This window comes from Vidua macroura, chromosome 2 (genome assembly GCF_024509145.1).
Source record: "Vidua macroura isolate BioBank_ID:100142 chromosome 2, ASM2450914v1, whole genome shotgun sequence".
NCBI classification, from domain to species: Eukaryota; Metazoa; Chordata; class Aves; order Passeriformes; family Viduidae; genus Vidua; species Vidua macroura.
Window position 1 is genome coordinate 53,565,259 of NC_071572.1, and position 20,127 is coordinate 53,585,385.

A 20,127-nucleotide genomic window follows, 5' to 3' on the forward strand; every position below is an offset into this window, starting at 1 on the left:
CTCTTCCTGTGGGTGCTTTCCTGCTGTTACCCCTCCCCCATGGCCGGGGCCGCCCCAGACCCCAGGCACCGCCCCTGCTGCCTCCCCATTGGCTCCTGCCTTCCACACCACACCCCCACAGCCCCGGGACTGCCCCGGGGCCCCGGCACCACCCCTGCCGTGCCCCTATTGGTTCCCCCGGGCCATGCCACGCCCCAGGACCGCCCCAGAACCGCCCCAGTCCCGGTGCCGTCCCCTACTGCATCCCTATTGGCTTCCCCAGACCACGTGACAGCCCCCACTCCACCCTCCATAAAACTCCCACGTGGCAGGACGTGGGTGGCCATATTTCTCAACACAGGGATTGAGAGCACATCAATAAAATGCTCTCAGCTCCTGCCATGAGGAATTTGGTCCTTCCTTCATCCATTTATCGAGATCCCTCGCGCGCGGCGGTGGTAGAAGTGGCTGACCCACCTTCCTGGAGCCATGGAGCCCGGGAGCAGTGGCGGGACCGGGACCAGAGGAGCCGCGGTGCCCCGCTGGGTGCGGTGGCTGCTTCGGACCCAGGAGAAACACCAGAATGCTGTAAGAGTGTTCTGAAATGACTAAATACAGCCTGAGAAAGATGATCTACAAAGGTATTTTGTAATCATAAAGGAGCTGCATAAAGCTAGTCAGTAGGTAACACTTCACACATACTTCTGTATGCAGAAGTCGCTTCTCAGAGAGAAGAAACATCTATCATTCTGGAATCACAGGTTAGGTCCATTCCTAACAGTTTGGAGGCTTAGCTGAGCAGGCTTGTATTTGTTAAAGAGTAGATGTCAGTGATGGTCTCTGACTATATACACTACCCTAGTAGCTACATGCACTTGCCCAGGAAGGGATCTGTGCTGCGTTTGAAACTCACCTGGAAGAAATTCAGATACATTTTAGTCTGCTTGAGTGCAAAATTTGGTTTTCATGTGTAGCTGTTTGAGTATATGAAAAGGAATGCAAGACTTGTGGCAAATGAGAACAGGAGAGAAAGATCACTTGACATTCAAGTTCTGAGGGTCCTCTGCTTGGGTGTGGAGGAAATCAGATTCTAGTCCTCACCAGCCTGCTTCTGATTTTCTAATCACCACGCAGTGTGAAATGCATAAACAACTCAAGGCATAAGGATTTGAAAGCTGATCTCTTCTTATCAGTGACCATTCATTCATCACAGAGTCCAGCTTTGTAAATGGCCTCCATTGGGTTCCTGGAATCCCACACCTTTCTGTATCTTGGTTAGGGTGCAATAGCAGGAAACATCCATGGGGATGGATGGGGCTCTTCCCTCACTAGAAAATTGGAGCAGGAGAAAGGCACAGGTATGACTACTAATCAGGGAAAAAGACTGACAATAAGTTTCTCATTTCCTACCTAAATTGCGAAGTGTCTGAACTGGAAGCTGCTTGGCTGAGTGAAGAGAAAAGGGACACCTTTCCTCTGGCCCTGCATTTCAGTGGAAATGCCCACAGTTGCTACTCTCCAGAGAAGGTCCATGCTCTGTGTGCACTTCAGAAACGCTGTGAGGTGTATGAGGTGTCTATGTCACCAGCCCAAGTCACGGTGTAGCAGAGGTGAGTGCTGCTCACCTCATTCCCTAGGGCCACTTCTCCTGCACATGTGTGCCCACATATGACATTTTTCAACTCTAATTTAAGGCATCAAACTAGAGTAAACAAGTGATGAACTGTGTGCTTTAGGGATACATATCCACATATGATGGCAGCTTTTGTTTCATTCATTCAGAATGTTTCATTCTACCTGGTGGCCTAATGTTCTTCCAAGCAAAAATAAGAAAATATTTGATTGCATTTTCCACAGATTGCTGGTCATGTAATTTTTGTAACTTGTCTTTAAGGCTTCAGTGGAGTGATGTAAATAACAAAGAGGGTTTAAAATAAGAATCACTCAGTGGTTTGTATAATCCTCTCCACATAGTTTTGTATTGTGGAAAATCTTTTCTTGTCTCTTGGCATCTTTTTTTCCTAAAAATTAGTAAAGTGGAGAAACATTGGGCTCTCATATGTCATCACCCTGTTTAACAGATTATCAATCACTTTCATTTAGTGGTTGACACTGGACCTCACAAGTGACCCTAGACCATATTCTCTCTTACTGTCACATTATTGTTATTCATTGTATCGCTGGAGCCTAGATGCAGTAATTTGTAGACTATGAAATGCAAGGTTGCTTTGCACTCCTCAAAACAAAATAATATCCTATTCATAAATTAATACTAAAACACAAAAAATATATACAAGTCCCACTGTAAAAAGAATAAATAAAGTCACTGCTTTATTTACTGTTTATTGTCTTGACAGAGATTTTTTAGCACACATATAAATACAGACATGATTAAAATTGTTGATGACTTAAAAAATAGAAATAAAGACATTGTGAGGGAGAAGACTATAAGCTGACTTGAAGAGACTGGGCAATTGGTTGTGGGAACAGTATATAAAAGTAAAAGGAACGATATCTGGAAACAGAAACTAAAATTACTTAAAGGATTACATAGCAATATTTTTGCAAGAGATAAAAAAGGAAAATATTTTATTCCTAAGTATATTTATATATCTATATGAACTTCAAATAAAGAACAAAAAACAATACAGTGCCAATGTTCTCATCCATTTCAAGCTGATGAAGGTTCTCAAAACAATAAAAGCAATATATTCCTCAAATTTAGGAGGAAGAAATATAACAACAACTCATACTATAGCACTGAAAAAGGAAAAAGCTTTCATAGAGAAAACATTTCCAGTCTCCAAGATGCAAAAAATGCAAAAATCATGTTATAAATAGAAGTATTTATGATAATGTGTGTCTATATTCAAAATCTTGAGATATTAATAAAATAATCTCATCATCTCATTAATTTTCTACCATCATTGTAAATTAGTTCTAGAGTTCTTTTCTAAAAAAATATGTAACAGGTAACTATGTATGGAATAATTGTCTTTACACAGCTGAGGTGGACTTTATTATCAATCAGTGTCACATTTGAGCCATAAATATTTGTACAGTGTCACAGCAACAATTAGCATTATGCAACACTAAAAAGCTGAGGGCCACTAAACAGTTTTGAAATTTCACAGCACAGCTTTTTGGCCCCTTGGAGTTGTTTGAAATTATTTTCTTCTTGTGATCCATCCATGAATAGCAGAGAAATAAGTTTGATATCTGCACTTGAATTCATCCCACTTACCAGTCTTGCTTTAAAATCAGTGGAGAAAACCAGAAACTTTTGAACCATTGTTCAACTCATTTTAAAGTGAGCATCTAAAAAAGTCAGAAGTATAGTACCTTGAAAGGTCTTATTTCTAACTCTTGATTAGAAAAGGAGCCTAAAAAGGCTAGAACACATATAGATGTCTCCACTGTAGATTTCTGACATTAAATGTGGTTAATTCTATTAATACAATTTAAGTATTTACTTTTCTGTATAAAATCCTGGTTACATGTGTCTAGAAGTACAGGTAATGCACCAGTGCTCACTCTGCTTATTTCATCAAATCTCCCAAGATTCTGCCAGAGCAGCACAAAACTTTCAAATATATATACACTGAATTATCTTCAACATTTTGTGTCGCAGTCAAAACACTATTGTCTTCAAGATAATATTTCTGAAGATAATTAATTATTCACATCCTCAGACAATGTTATCATAAGAAAGAACAGTTTACGTCACATAACTTCAGACATCTAAAAATTACAGACGTAAGACTGAGCCAGTCACCCTAAGTTCCCTTGATAGTAACTAGAAAGAAATTGGCACCTCCGAAGAGCAATCCATCTGACGTATCCTAGATACCAATCTTAGGGTGAGAAGAATCATTCCCTTGAGGTATCTATTTTGCTTCATTGACTGTAAAGAGAGAATAGGGCAGGTTAGAGACATTTTTTTTCTCTTTTAAAAATTCCAAAACTAGGGCAGATAAATATTACACTACGAGGAAAAGAGTTAGTCTACTTTGTACAGAAAGCCTGTAAGAATGCATGAGCCAAGGGGCCAAATTAAACTGTGTTGAAAATAGAGCAACAGCACAGAATTTGGTGGATTTTTCAACATGTACTAGGCTCAATATATCTTCAGTATAATTGGCCACTCAAGAAAACTTAGGAAAACTGTAAACAAAAAGGACTTTCTGATCGAATACAGAAATGAAGTATCTGTTCCAAGGCAGCCACATATTTCATACTTAATGTTAAGAATATGTATAGGAGTTCAGACTTAAAAAAAAAAACTTGACAGGCTAAGTTCACATGCACTTTTAGACTAGCAAATTAACCCTCTTGATACTGGTGTCATACCTACAGAAAAGATTAAGGTCAATACTTTCCTTCTATGCAGGAGGCTGTCAAGAGAGTCCCAGGCTTAAAGCCAAATACAGAACTTGACCTACAGTGTGTGTATGTTTGAAAGCTCATCAGGGCTGGGTGGACAGAAATGGTAAGTTTGGAAGAAACTGACTGGAATATAAGGGGAATAACACTTTCTTGCCCAATTAATTTACAATAACTCTCCTGTATCAATGAAATAAATATTTAAAACTTGTAATTGAAATTGTTCAATTTCAGGGTATTTCTTGTAAAGTAGAGAAATTTATTTTATTCCATCCAGAATTTCCATAGATCTAAGTTACTAAATTTGTCGTGGTACTAAATTTGCATGAAGTGGTTGGGTTATTTTAGTGATACTAGCTTAAAGTATAAATATCACACCTTCATAAAAAAGTCCAATGAAATAAAAGCATTTTTAAACTGTTTTTTACCATAATAGCAAAAATAAAATTTTAATATAGTGATATTTAAATCTATAATAAAGAATAATGTATGGGGCGGGGGAAAAGGAAGATTCTGCACATTCTTCAGATGAATATTGCATAAGGTCATGTTGGATGGGAGTCTGGTCAACCTGATCTATTTGAAGATGTCCAGACTCATTGTAGGGGGATTGGACTAAATGGCCTTTAAAGGACCTTTCCAGCCCAAACTGTTCTGTGATTCTATGATTCTATAAGTTAGCATTTTCATGTGCATGATTTCCTGTAGAGCAAACATATAGAATAGCTGTCCTGAAGTCAGTAGCAACATTACAAAAATTGTTTAATGTTAGTCTTTCAAATGGTTCTGGGTGTACTGGGACTCTGTTTTTTACACAGGTTATTGCACTACAGGTATTCTCATCCCTCACTCATTCTGGTTATTACACTGACTTATTTGTACAACACAAATAGCATATCTAGTGTTTTACTGAAAAGAGACAGGGTTTGCTACAGTCAGGTGTGGGGCACAGGCAGGAAAGAGAGGACACATGCATTAGTAAGCACTAGGGAGAGGGAGAGCATTAGGGCAAAGACAGATGTTTGATGTGTGAGTCACATCAATTGAAGTATGAGAGTAGTATCAGGGGATATTTTGTCTAAAACTTCAGTATAATTTCATTTTAAAATACATTTGACTACATTTAGAACAATTATATAAATGCAGTATCAACAACTATGAAAAAATAGGGTTTTTTGATGTTACAAATATGTTTCTCTGAAGGAAACATAATACTCTTCAGAATTTATCAGAAACATCATAGAATCATCTTTTTTTTTTTTTAACTGTATTAGAGAGAAAAAAACATGTACAAAATTTCCCCTCCCAGAAAAGAAATCTAAGAATTTTTTTTCAGCTCTGGTGAACCCAGATATGCCTACAAAAGGTTACCCATAGTATATGGCCTGATTCACTGACAAAGGACAGAAGGATAAGACTTATCAAGCCCTTGAACACAAAAACTAAAGGAAATACAACATTATACTATGCTTCTGTGTTTGGGATCACCCCAGAGACACAGGAACTGCATACAATATTAAAAAGATGATGCAAGATCCTATTTTGTTCCTCTTGAGTTTATCAAAAGTTATATCAATTCTAACTAAAGGAGAGTAGGAGTAAATTTTTCCATAGTGATAATCTTATTTCATAATGGTTCTTTTTTAAGTGTCCACAAGGGACACAAGAAGGAGAACACCAGGTCAGATAAGCCACAAGGCAATGACTACATTATAGTCATTTTAATGGTGCAGTAAAGAAGGCGGAATTATGATCCAAAAGGTAGGAACTGAGAACAGAATTCCCCTAGTCCAGACTGGCTCAGGAACCGAACAGAGCAAGATGGGGAAACATGAAGGGAAAGAAGGATAAAGGGCATATTTGGAAAACACATCAGCAGTAGATAACTCCGAATTTGGCTTTAAACATAGAGCAGATAAAGGCAAGTCCCATTAGGAATATTTACCTAAAATCTGCATGTGCATATAAAACGTGCTTTTTTTCTAACACGAGACTTAATAAAAGATTTCAGCAACAACACAGTTCCACTTCACAGATATCATGGGTTTTGTGGACATTTATTTTACTTTTTACCTACATATTATATTCAACAAAATGGTCCATGGTCTCTCATAGCAAATAAGCACACAAAGATCACAGACTATGGCTCCACACCTATCTGAACTGTTCAGCAGAAATGCAGCTGGACTATGGAAACCAATCCTGTTAAATTCAGCAGGTGCTTCCCAAAATAAGTAGCTGGGAACTAACTACTTATTTCTAACTGATAATAACTACTTACAGTTTCTTTAATTACATCCTTCCTGTACACCACTGAATCCAATAGGCCTCACAAACAACTTCTTATAATCTATAAGACTTAATGGTAAAATGAAGTCAATGTTCTGGATTAATGCCTTCCAAAACTACAGACTGTTAAGTAGGTGACCAGAACAATTTTCAGACATGCTCGCTAATCATCAAAAGGTCCTTAGTACCTAAGAAATGACCTCAAGCATGATTTATTAATGCTTATCATTAACTTAGTGCTACTGCATTAAGTTTTTGGACAGAAAGTTGCTGCCAATCAGCCTTAAAATAAGCTCAAAAATCTTCCTACTTGTATTAATATCAGTTAAACTGCTTATGATATTTGATGGCAGGTTTTGACTGTGAAATTAGAAAAACATTGGATGATGATATACTAGTGAGCATAAGACACAATTATAATGACAGCATTTGTTACCATAAATGTTAGGGTACACTATGAAACACGGAAATCCAGGCAAGAGCTTAAGAAGGAAAGATTTAAAACATATCCTTTTCTTAAGTAATGCACTTTCTTAAATGTAACACATGTTTCTTATGATCACTGTAGATGAAGCTATACTCTAAAGGAATTTGAATACATAAGGACGGATGGTTAAAGTCTTGCTGACACTGGACAAAATCTGAACATGAGGATAGGGTGGAAAAAGAATGAGGAGAATAGTATAGCATATGAAGGTTAGAGTAGAAAATTGGGGGCAATTAGTCTGGAACACTGCAGAGAGGCCATTGTTCCTGGCTAGGACATTTGCTGAGACTGCAAATCACATATTTATTTATTTCTGCTGAACTAGCCTTCTATGTAATAAAGCACTGCAAGGGCACAGACCAAGAACAGTAACATAATTCATTTGAAATTAAGTCACAGCAACCAGCTTATAGATAAATGGATAAAGAGCTACATATTTTTCTGACATAAATTGGGTGTAACGTCATTGCAGTCAATGGAATTGTATCATTTTACATCAGGAGAGAATTTGTTCTACAACACAAGCAATAGTTTTGGCAATTATATCCCATTTTCAGTAACACCAAAGCTACAGAAAAATCCCATTTGCAGCTTCTTGTTGATCCATTTAGTTGTTCTGTCTAATGGCTAGACAGATCCTCCAAGAATTAAAAAATAAATCCATTTCCCTGCTGGTGATATCTGAAAACAAAGTATGGAATTAAATTCTGACACTTTTTACGCCTAAAAGTTTCACTGAGCTCAACACCACCATTTTATGATGTACAAATTTGGTACATAGTTTCCTATAGTTCCTTGTTATTTAGATTTCTGAATATTTGAGTAGCAGTAAATAGAATATCTGCATAAATGTAGATTCCATGACACCTTCAGTTCTGATGTTTCCTCTAAATATAGCTCAATCACTAAAGGAATGAGCTGGGACAATTTGTCCAGATTGAACATTTCAACAGTTTTATTCTTTAATGAAATCCCCATTTAAGTTTTTTTTTAGGCATTTAGAAATTCTTTTGAAAGTTACAACAGCAATAATTCTTTATTTCACAAATTCCAGAATATCAAAAATTAATCTAAATACTTGGCTGTGCAGAGGCATTGCAATCCTTTCTTGTTCATATTTTGCTAGGTATTTGTTTCATTCTTGTTATCATTTGTTGTTGTTGCTCATCCTGGAATTTCTCAAGTGAAGAAAGAAACGAAACTTCTTTGAGAAGACAGATGGATCTAAGAAGCCTTAGATAAGCCTTACTGTTATTCTGGGATATTTCTATATTTTTAATTGATGTTTCTGGCATCTCATGGAATCCAATAGGAAAACAGAAATGCCTTTTAGTGAAAGGGAAAGCTTTGTTCCAGAAGGTATTAGCCGTTTCCTAAATATTGCTACATATTTCTTCGTGATCTTTGAACAAGCTACATGGACTTCTGAGAGTCTCTTATATTGTTTATATTTCTTCTTTAGTCTGCTGAAACACAGATAATCCAGGTAGAAAGAGAAAATGTTCTTTTTAGTGCTGCTTCGATCACAGAGAGCTACTTAGAGTTGTGACAAGCAACTTTCCATCTTTTTAGAAAGAAAGGTTTTTTCATACCCTGATATGCAACATTAACAGGACCACAGCTTACACTGGATGTTTGTGGAATCTGGAAACTTTAAGAAAAAATGCCGCCTACAATGCTGAGGATTCACAACAAATTTAGACTCTATGCTAGAGATCTGCTCTAAACATATTTTGGTGTGGGAAGTGCTGTGACTGTGTCATTGCCATATCAGGATACATCTGCAAAAGGACTTGCAAACCAAGCACCAACACTGTGGCTTTACTGTGTTACTCAGAAACCTTTTGCTGGACTGTCACCTATATCCATAGGCTACCTTTATTCCCTGTCCAACAATCTCCATAAAAGTTCTCATCCTACTGTACTGCTTTGTGCTTATACCCTGGTAAGGCTGTTAAATGTCTGGTCTCATCAGTGACTTCCAGTGTGGCCAACTATCCTATGTGTTTGAACAGCATCACACAAAACACTTTTATCCAGTATCTTAGTAGTCTCCTAGGACAGAGACTGTGAGAACTGAATCCTCACCTCTAACCTTGGCATCCTTTGAGATGAATACTCTATTACTGTATTGAGAGTGGCTGGGACTTTTCTGTAGACTTTCTTATTGTTCAGTTTTTATTTGTCAGGTTTTGCTTAGCAGTGTGTAAAAGTGGTGTCTCAGGCTCTTACATAAAAGAATTCTGGTGTCAGAGAAATAAGTATGTCTTATTGAGTAAGGGTTTAATACCTTTCTCTACCCTCAGTATTTTCAAAGAGCTTTACTATTTCAAGTGACTCTCTGACTGGCTTGCAAGTTTCTGGGACACCTCCCTTTACCAATGCATTGAAAAAAGGAGAAAATAGTTTGTCTGCAGAACTCTCAGAAATTAGGTATTGCAGTACATAAATTCTTCTCTGGATTCTTATCAATCTCCCCGATGACCAGAAAAAATTGTACTGCATTTATATCCAGCACAGCATCTGAATTTCAACACATTACTATAATGTAATTATAGTTAGGCACATAGAGATGCAGATTCAAGGTATCCATTCCTGATAGCCTCACATCCATATGGAGAGGTAGATGAAATGTCATAGCGCTGCAGAATATGTTTCCTCTTTATCAGTGAGCAATGCACAGTATATGTAAATACTAAAGCATTTTATTTCAAATCCTTCTCAAGTTAATATAATGGCTTTCAAAGTATTAGAATAAATTCACCCTCTTGGAATGTGAAAAAAAACAGTTGAGTTTCACCAGATATGTACATTATTTTCTAGCAATAAAAGCTTTTATCTGTGTTTCATTCATATCAAAGGATCCAACCTCCTTTATAAGCAAAGGGATGAGTTCAGATACCAATGAAATGCAATCACCACAGGTGACATGCAGTGGATTTCCTCTTCTGGTTTTGTTTTTGTTTTTCTGTGTTTGTTTGTTTGTTTGTTTGTTTGTTTTCCTTTTAATTTTAAATTTAATAACTGTTCAGCACTGGTAGTGGAAAAGAATCTCAGATGAGATAAATTGTCTGCACTGATATTTTTTAAAATTTTCTGAACACAGCAAAACATGTGAAGTTTCAGGGTCAACTACAATCACAGTTTTAGAAAAGAGGAAAGCTAAATTAGGCCCTTAACACATGAACAAAGTTTTGAGAAAAGTTTCTTACTAACCCACTGATCACTAGCCATCTCAGCTAGGTTGAGAGCTGCTTGATAAGCAACTTATTTGGGTAGGGATAGGTGACTGTTGAAATGAACAGGGCTAATGCCTTTATTAATGTTCAGCTCTTTATTAAAAGCAGGGGGCTCGACGCAGAGCTCGCCCCCGCGGTCGTAGCTTTCCCAGGCAGCCGAAAGGAAGGCGGCGTGCAGAGTCGGTCACTGGAGTCCCGAGCAGCAGCTGTCCTTTCTCCTTCCTTGTGGCACACCGGTGGCCCGAGGATGAGGAGGCGTGGTGTGCAGAGTCTGTTGCTGAAGTCCAGAACAACAGCTGTCCCCGCTCCTTCCGTGGTGGCAGCACCAGGGCTCTCTGTCTCTATCTCCCTGCTTCTCAGAGCCTAATATAGTCTGTTCTTTCTTAGGTGATGGCGATGGTTAAAAGCCAGTCAGGGGATGTGTTTCCCTCTTCCTCAGCTAGGGCATTTATCTAGACTCCTCTATTGTGTTCAGTTTTTGATTTATATTCATTTTTATCTCCTAAAAATACTCCCATGATCCTAAGGGGTTTTTATTTGCATGTTAGTCCCAGAATGGCAGCGTGGAGGGGTGGGAGGCCAGGTAGTTTAGAGAAAACAAACAGAGCAATTAGCTAATTAGCATTTCAATATTGGTACTTAGCTAGAGTTAGTAGTTTTCTTTTAGTGTTGCCATGGGAACTAGGAAAGCCCTGCCCGCGTCTCTGGGGAACACCTGGAAACTGTTCATAACAACTGTTACTAGCAGAAGAATGAGAGAAGAAAAGGTGTTCACACAATGAAAAGGCTTAAGATGTCAATAAAGCACATGTTTATGGCAGTGGCATTAAGCAGTTAGCTGTGATTCATGGGTTTAAAAGCAAAAGTAATTTAGTTTGCTAATTACAACAACAGCTGCAAAACTGAAGAATTCTGCTACATTTTATGAGGCACAAAGTGTGGAGACAAAACAATACAACATTTAAAATCTGACCATCTGACCAGGTTTTCTACTAAAATAACATCTGAGTCCATCAGAGTACCACTGAAAGAACTTTAAAAGTGTTCTCAGTCTTTCCTGCTCAGTCCCTGTCTTGCATTATAGTTTCCCATGCTGTTAGTCCTTCTGTTGATTGTTTTAGCACAGTGGATGGGTGTTGTGTGAGAGGCCTTGACTGGATATTGTCCAGGGAAAGTTTGATCCAATGAAATAGCAAGTCCTTTCACAGGAAGACCAGTGCGCAAACCACAGATGTCTCAAATAATTCGCCTGAGTTGTGGGTTCCAAACCCCTCTTTTCTGCACATGACACAACTACGAGAAAGTGGGCTGTGGCCTGTGTGACACTTCCAGGTGGTCCATATCCAGACCTGTTTAGTTCTACACTTCTAAATTTTCATTCTGTTTTCTGAAATTCACTGTTACTCTTCCATTTCCTCTACAGATGTGAAACTGTTTTCAATCTGAACTTATTATACATATTATAGATAAGGAGATAAACAAACAACTCAGTGGAAAATATATATCTGGTCACACCCCTACAAATACACCAGGGATGATCTGCACACAATTTATGTTTAACAGGATTTTGAAAAATTACCCATATCTTATGGTAGCAAGAGGGTAAGATTTCTTTCTGAGTTAAACATAACAGGGTCATTACTCTGGTTTTTGAAGCACATCCAGATAGAAATACCTATGAAAGTTACCTATGTATAAGGAAGCAACAGCAAAATATGCAGTGAAGGAACTTGAAGACACTTTTACATAAAGCTGATCTGAGTCGATGTCACAGGATAACAAGTTATATTAAAAAAAAAGGGAAATGAAAGCCATGGGATGATATCCATCAAAGTAGTGTAGCAAAGGATATAAACCACCCTTTGATATCTATCAAGCATTGGATGCCACTGAACAGCACTGGCAGTAAATACAATAAAATCCTGTAGTGCTTGTCTACCACTGTATGTTGGGCAGCCTCATGCTAAGTGGTACTATGCATGCTGTGCTGTCCTTAGGAGAATGCAGTTACCCCTCTGGAGCCACCTAACTTCCTTTATGAAAAATATTTCCACATTGGTCAAAGTGTGTAGGAAGGGCCACTCTGTTCAGCTTCCTTTTCTGTCCTCTGTCCATCTCATTTTTGCCCACTTGCCAGCATATTTACATGAATAAAATCTACTAAATATGCAACTAACTAATGGTTAGAGGAGATGTACTGGAGCACTTGCCACTAAATAATGTCATTTAGCTAATTAAGTTAGACTGGTAATAAAGCTAATGATAGAAACAATAGTTTTGGCAACAAGCATCGAGTTCTGTGAAGAAGAATGTGATTGCTGCTTGGATCCTATTCACCTTTAAAACTGCCATTTTGACGTTCATAAAGTAAGCACGGCTTTGTGGAAAAAGAGTGCTTTCAGAGATGCATGGATCAGTAATGACTACAGAATCGGGATAAAACAGGCTGTTTAAGATTCTGTGTGTGTGTCATGCCAAACTTCATTCTCCAGAGGGCTCAGAAGCTCACAGCCAGCATCTTCTGGAAATATGTCATCTTCGGTCGCTATTGATCAGTAGCTACCTACTGTTGTGCTGGAGATTCAGCTTACCAGCAACAAAGTACTGCAAGCACTAAGGGTGCTGCACAACAGCGCACAGAGCTTTTTGATGGACAAAGTAAAGAAAGAGCTATCTTTGAATAAGGTCAGAAATTACTCAGTGATAACATGTTTTCATGTTATCTGTGAAAGCATCACCACAGCTCAATTGACAGAGGTGAGAGACTACTCCAAAACACTGAGAAACAATCACACAAGCTATCTTATTTTTTAGTACTGAAGAAAAGAGCTTCATTCTCTTGGCTTTTTGTCTTCATTTTTATCCAACTGAATAGGCACTGCTTTACTTCAGTTTTACGCAACAACACCATGTGAAAAGTGATTTATTTTTAATGTATTACAAAAATAGTTCCTAAAAATGGTTCTTCTAAACTACAGAAAACCTCAAAAGTTTATAATAATTTTAATTTTAAAATGCCTGAGATAAATACACATGAAAAAAAAGAAGTAACATTATGATGAATAGGATCACACAAGTCACCAAAGTACACACAGGCACATCAGCTCAGTTTACAGTCCAGTCAACCTATGGACTTTCTGCCTACCTTCCTTCCTGGAAACCTGTGGGCCATTGGGACTTTACATTATGTTCCCCCTTGAAATCAAGGTCCAAAACTTTGCTACAAGAAACTTATTTTTTGTCACACTCATTGGAGGGAAAAACCTGTGCTAATTGCACCTACCTATTCTCTGCAGCCCCTGAAATCATGGCACAGGTCTGTTCAGCTCCCTGGCAGGCAGTAGAAAAGTCTTTCTTAGCTTATTGTGCTCAAGTGGAAGAAATGCTTCATGCTTTGAGTAATCATCAGACTTGTTTCCTTGAAAAATCCTTTACAAACCTATACATCTCCACCCAAACAGTGGCAAAGAGGGGAACATGGAAGAGAAGAAAAAATGAAGTCAAGAGAGAAGACCACTTTACTAGATAAACACAGTAAGAAAATGCATAGATATTTTGTCTCATGCCATTTGTGGACATTTCAGAAGGATGCATCACCAGGGAACTGAGTCTCTTTTGTCTAAGTTTATGCAGTTATTTCTCATGTGGGTTCCTCCAACATTTACAAAAAAAATCCATATTCAATTTAGAAGAATAGCACAGTTATTATCTAACTGGTTATACTTAATTTTGGCAGGGGCAAAGTTACTGAAAAGCAGTATTTTTCTTTCCTATATCAGCCTCATTTTTGTGATTGACAACTGACTGACTGATTGAATGACTCCCTTTTGGTTTTATGAGTGTATTTACCCTTTTATTCACATTTCTAACTTTCCAAAGGCAGTTAGGAATGGTTGGATAAAATTTACATCAATATCAGGCTATTAGTATGTAATTAGTAATGTTGTTTGCACCAGAGAACACACAACTATGGAAAAACAGGGGATGGGAGCGAAAGAAAGTCTAAGGCACAGTCTTAAACACATGCTGTATATTTACTGTAATGGAGGAAAGAAAAAATAACCAAGTTATTTACAAAAACTGGAGATCTCCAGCCTGTTATTTATTACAGGAGGCAGTGTTCAGCAGGCTTAATAAATAGATGTGCCCTTCAGACTGCTCTCAGTTTGTCCTATCATGTCTTTTTCCATCTTCTGCATTATAACATTTTCTATGCCTTGTAAACTGATAGGAATTCATTCCTCAATGGCCATGCACAGAGGTTAATAAGCTCCCAGCAGCAGCTGACTTGGCACTAGAGGAGAAATACTCTATGCTACATCCAGTTCAGAAATGTTACCTTCATATCCCCTTCCCTGTTTTGGGAAACTGTAAGTCTTCTTCCATTTCAGTTCATCTAGATATAGACTGGCAGTGTGCTAAGTCTTTTCCTCTTGTCCTATGTCCAAGAGGCTGCTCATTGTGAAAATTGCAAGCTAATGTGATGTGACGCTGAGTCAGCCAGAGACATAAGGTAGGTGTGCCAACATTGTTCCCTACATCAAATGACAAAACAAGGCTTTTAGTGTTAAAAATCATAATTCATTAGGTCACAGGGTAGGACAAGGTAACCATTACAATATAGAAAAGGAACATTTCTGGGGAACACAGATTAAACCATTTGAGAACAAATCTCTCCCCTATCCACTGTGCCCATCCTTCCTTCTGACCTTGTTCTCCATCCTGCAGTTTTCACAGTGGATTGCAGCAGACTCCTCTGACTGTCTCTGAAAGTTTCCTTTCTGTCACCTCTGTGTCTGTGCTCTCTGCTTTCTCGCTGATTTGCACGCCAGCTGTAGGCTCCCTGCCTGCTCTACCCTGCACTTGCCAAAGGTTGTCCAGCAAAGCCTCTAAACTCACTCTCAGAGATAACACCATCTCTGTCTCCCTTCAGAGGGTGCAAAATCCAGGAGAAAACAAAGTAGCAGCTTTTGACCTTGCTGTCCAGCACAGCCTTTTAGAAAAACACACTGCTCATGGAAACTGTGAATAAACAAGTAACTCAGACTGTTTAACATGTCACTGTGACATGGTGGTGAGCAGTAGGAAAGGCTAAAAGAATTTAAGGGATTATTGGGGGACAAGCAAGTAATCCTATGTGTATTTCTCTCACATTTCTCACATCGTAAAATGTCATTCACTTATGCAGCAATGAAGCAGAGGACTTGCTTGTTTAAGAAGAACAGATCAGTAAGGTACTGAGGATTTCTATTCCTCAGAAGGATTCCTTCTAAGGTGATAAAAGATCATAGTTATCTATACTGGCACAAACAGCAAGGTGTCTCTGCCTTGTAATATTAGAGCCAAAATACAACACTTTCTGTGCCTTAAATTCAATTTTTTTTTTAATCCTTGGAAGACACGTACAAATTCCACTATAAAATAAATGGAGTTTTGCACCAAGTGTTGAGAATGTTAGAGGTTAAAAATATTCTCTACCTCCTGCCTCATCTATGCCTTGCCATCTCTATATATTTTCATACATATGCAAGTTTATGCTGTAAAATGTTCATAGCAAGAGTTTGCTATAAAAAAGGTTATGTGTTATACCTGATAATAGGCTAAAATAAAATCGAATTTTAAAAAAGCTGTGAAATATACCTTGGACATTCTGTGATGCTGCACTAAGAAATGTACCTTACAGGAAACCATGAAACCTGAAACCTAAAGCATGGCACCAATCAATCCATGAGAAAAACGAGTGTGCATGATGCCTGGGTTTCATGTACTCAGTGAGCACATGATAAGACTTTTTATCATTTGAATGTGCTGTACCAGAAGGAAATGTATAAAAAGTACACTCACCAGTTTGGAATGAGGTCTGTAGCAGTCTGCTGCAAAGGAACCAACCATAAATGGGGGAAAAGGAGATGTCTAAATAGTCAAGTCTTTCTAGGAAAAAAAAAAAAAAAAAAACAAAAAAAACAAAACAAAAACAAAAAAAAAACCCACAAAAAACCACCTGTAAGAATGCAGACAATTGATATAGATTTTTTTTCCTACAGTTTTTTCCAACTATAATCCTTAAAAGATTTTGAGACAGTAATTAATGTAAAAGTTGAAAAGTCCTCAGTTTACATATTTTTATTTTCCTGCTCCTTGCAATTAAATTCAATAATATGAGCAATGTTGATGAATTTTTTCCACCTTTTCCATTCTTCCAGTTCCTCAGTTTCTTAAAATTCTGAAGTCATGAAGGCATTAAAAGAAATATTAAACCCTGAAATTCTCGTCAGCCCTCTTCCAGCACTCATTTTTTAAAGTTAAATATTTCTTCTTTTACCATTCTGAAGCTTTCATGGGCCCAAAGTTGCAAATATAAAAATAGACCCTAACAGAACTATCACTCGGTGCATTGAACCAAATGGCATAAATAGGATAGGAGTAGAAAGGACAAGTAAGGACAATCTAAAAAAAAAAAAGAAACAAAACCCACCAATTTCCAAATTAGTAACTTTTAAAAATGCATGTATACTTGCATTTTTTGCTTGTGTCTTTTCTTCTACTTTGATCTTTTAGTGCTGAAAAAAATGCAGTTCACCATATATTTATGCTTTTGGCTTTGCACAAATGTTTCTCTGCTTTTCAATAAATTCTACACACAACATGTAAATATCTGTGACAAAGACCATACCCCTGGAGTGGTACAGCATGCATTGCTAAGCAACATTTTTTTTTTTAGTTTGCTTTGGTTTTGTCCTTTTGTTCTCTCTTGGAGTTCTTTTAGTCACTTGCTGTCTTACTGTGTGAATGCAAAGGGAAGTTCCACCAGGGCCTCTCTCTGCTAGTAACATGCTATGTAAAGATTTCAGAGAGCCCATACAGAAGATGATGACATTTCTTAACTGACTTTGAATCTGATGTTCAGAAACAGAAACCCCCTGGCATATGGAAATTTAAACCTGGGGTATTTCCACTTTAGATTTCCATTATTCCTGGAGTGGATGGGTCTGCTGAAGCCTCAAACTCAGAGCAGAAAATTAACATTTCCACTTTTTTTCCCATCTTCTTCACTTTGTGTTTTAATTTGTAAAAGAAATCTGAATATATAGACTAGGTGGGAATCACAGGGCACTCCAGCAAGGTCCTTAACTAGGAGATCAACAGTGAGGGCTTGAAGACATGCTGGAATCTGCTGCTGCCTTTGACCTACTGTTGAGACAGGCACAGCTTGTCTGAACCTCATGTAACTAAAAATATGCAGAAAAAAAGATAGCTTCTTGTATTGATGGATATACAAAGATAGCTCTTTGTATTGATGGAAATCAAGCATAAACCTGAAAGTCTAAATGTGAACTTCCATATTTAAAATGTTTTTTAAATTATTAATGGACATATATGTTCTAAAATTGGCAACATGAAGAGCAGGAATGCAAGCACTCTCACATTCATAGATAGATCTGTGGTTGTGCAAAGTCTTCCCAATAGAGCAAACTTTGCCAAAAGCTAAAAACACAATATCAAATTTGGGCCTTTTCCTTAGAGAAAAAAAAAAAAATAAACTTTGGATTGTTTTTTTTCTTTTTTAAACAGCTGCTTCTAAAGCTGTCATTTGAGAATATGAAGCTTTTCATGCCCTCAAACCATAAGGTGCTTTCCTGCCTCCCTCTTATTGAAGCTTGCATTTCTAGTAATGCTGGTGTTAGGGGTGACATGGCAGTGGTTTCAAATAGGTTTGCAGCTGATCAGCAGCAGTCAGAAATGGTAAGTTTCCAGACGTTAGTGACAAAATTAATCTCTACAGACAAGGAAATCTTCTGTTGGTATGAGGCTGGCAGCTCCAAGGCAACCTTGACATAAATTTTCAGCAAACATATTCCTTCCATTGCAAGCTGTGCTAACCTATCAATTCAGTGTGATTATCTAGTCCAATACTGGGTATCCACATTTAATATATGGTTCCAGCAGCAATCCTCAGACACCTTCAGCTAAAATTTGTTCTCACTATCTTCTTTACCTATGTTGCATCCCGGGCTTGGTTCAGATTAGGGGTTCTGATAAATGTTAGTTAGCCAGTTCTGTGTACCCCCATGTTCCCCCCGTGATGGTTTGCTCTGGGTCACTTACCATAGGAGCATCCCCATGCCAGCCTTCTGGTCACCCCCCTGTTTGTTCCTGAGAGTTCTGTGACTGTTACCCCATCCCCGTATCCCTATTCATCCCGGAACCCTGTACAGACCCCTGTCGTGTTCCCATTGGTTGCCACGGTCTACGTCACTCCCCCGTTGCCTGTCCCCATTGGGTGAGGGGGGCTTCTGCCTGTGTCTGCCTGCCCCCTATAAAACCCCCATGCGTTCCTTTGTCTCGCCGCCGTCTTGTCCACATGGGAACCACGAACGCATGCTGCTCTCCACCGCAGCCACCACACAGCAATAAAAGTTCTCCAGCCAACTGCAGGGCAGGGTGGTAATTCCTCCACCTCTTTACCTCCTCTCAGTTACACAGCGCGGCAACCCACGCAAAGGCTCAACACCAGAACCTCCGAACCAGTGGCAACCCCACACTCCCGGATGTTACACTGAGTCTAGCCGGGCTCCCCAGGCCGCCCGGGACAGGGGGGAAGAACGCAACAACACGATCCTCATCTATATTGATGTCTATAAGAGAGCTTCCCAGTTCCATGAATTGGTATGTAAGGGCAAGTATTTGCTTCATAAACTCCTGCTATTTCTCAGCTGCTTGTCAGCGCAGTGGAGGATTTTCAATATGGCATGTAATTAACTATTACTGGAAAAGTAAAAACTAAGTGTAGCAGGTAAAATTGTGATTTGTCAGGGTTGTTCCTTCCTACAGTTTTTTAAAATGTACCATGTCTTTCCCAAAAATGAATTCATGAATGACTATGGTATTTTTAGCAGTGAACTGTACTTGTGAAAGTGGAAATTCCTGGCTTCCCTCCAGAAAAATAAACACTCTATGAACAGAAACAACACCTCAACATTTCATATAATAGGGCAGTAGTGCAGATGATTACAGGACACTTAGCATGCTGATAGTTCATGGACCTTCCTACCCACTTTAACAAAAATATTCATTTGTAATGAGCTAACAAAACTAATTTTGTGCAAAAGTTGCATTTTGGAAAGTAGTAACAGCAAGAATTTCACTTTGAGGTTTCACACTTGGAGCAATTGTATTTGTCTGATCTACTCCACTGAGCACAGAATCCATTTTTTCAAGCACTAAAGCTATTTGGTAGGGACAGCTTGAGATAATCGAGCAGTGCCTTTAACACCGAACTGTATCACCCGCCAAGGGCAATAGAGGTCAAGGCATTAGGCCACTGACAACTTGACAACTGTGCAACTTCACTGTGATAGTATCAAATAACAGCATGTGTAAAATGTAAATATTCTCATCAACCCAGCAATTAAGTGTAAAAGTATTGTTGTGTAACAACTAATCAAAAATCCTAGTTAAATTTTAACAAACTTACACAGATGCTGCTTTCTTTCTCCTTTGGTTTCCTAACTCATATTGTTTTTCTTGGTATCACCTTTGTTTCTTGCATCAATTGTGGCCTTTGTGACTATAGCCCTTTCTTGTCAGAATACTCACACATCTTTCACTACCTAGTACTTCTTAAATGTGTTCCATTTCTACAGCTAAATGGCATAAAACATTCCTTTGCTACCAAAAAATAAAGTAGTATCTACTGCAAGAGATCACATTTTCCCATTTGAAGCTCCTATGGACTGCTTGCATTTCCCC

The 20,127-nt window shown here is 38.3% G+C and overlaps 1 long non-coding RNA gene across 2 annotated transcripts; it reads right to left on the bottom strand.

Moving 5' to 3' along the window:
* Positions 1-936: 936 nt before the first annotated feature.
* Positions 937-18,536, bottom strand: LOC128803509 (uncharacterized). Of its 2 annotated transcripts, none has more exons than XR_008435736.1 (7): positions 18,484-18,536; positions 16,222-16,308; positions 16,018-16,080; positions 14,717-14,912; positions 13,661-13,816; positions 3,794-3,883; positions 937-1,307 (listed from the first exon to the last, which is right to left on the bottom strand). It is a non-coding gene; the product is annotated as an uncharacterized LOC128803509 (long non-coding RNA). The 2 variants fall into 2 exon arrangements; XR_008435737.1 differs by lacking the exon at positions 18,484-18,536 and adding an exon at positions 18,374-18,439.
* Between the last annotated feature and the right edge of the window lie 1,591 nt (positions 18,537-20,127).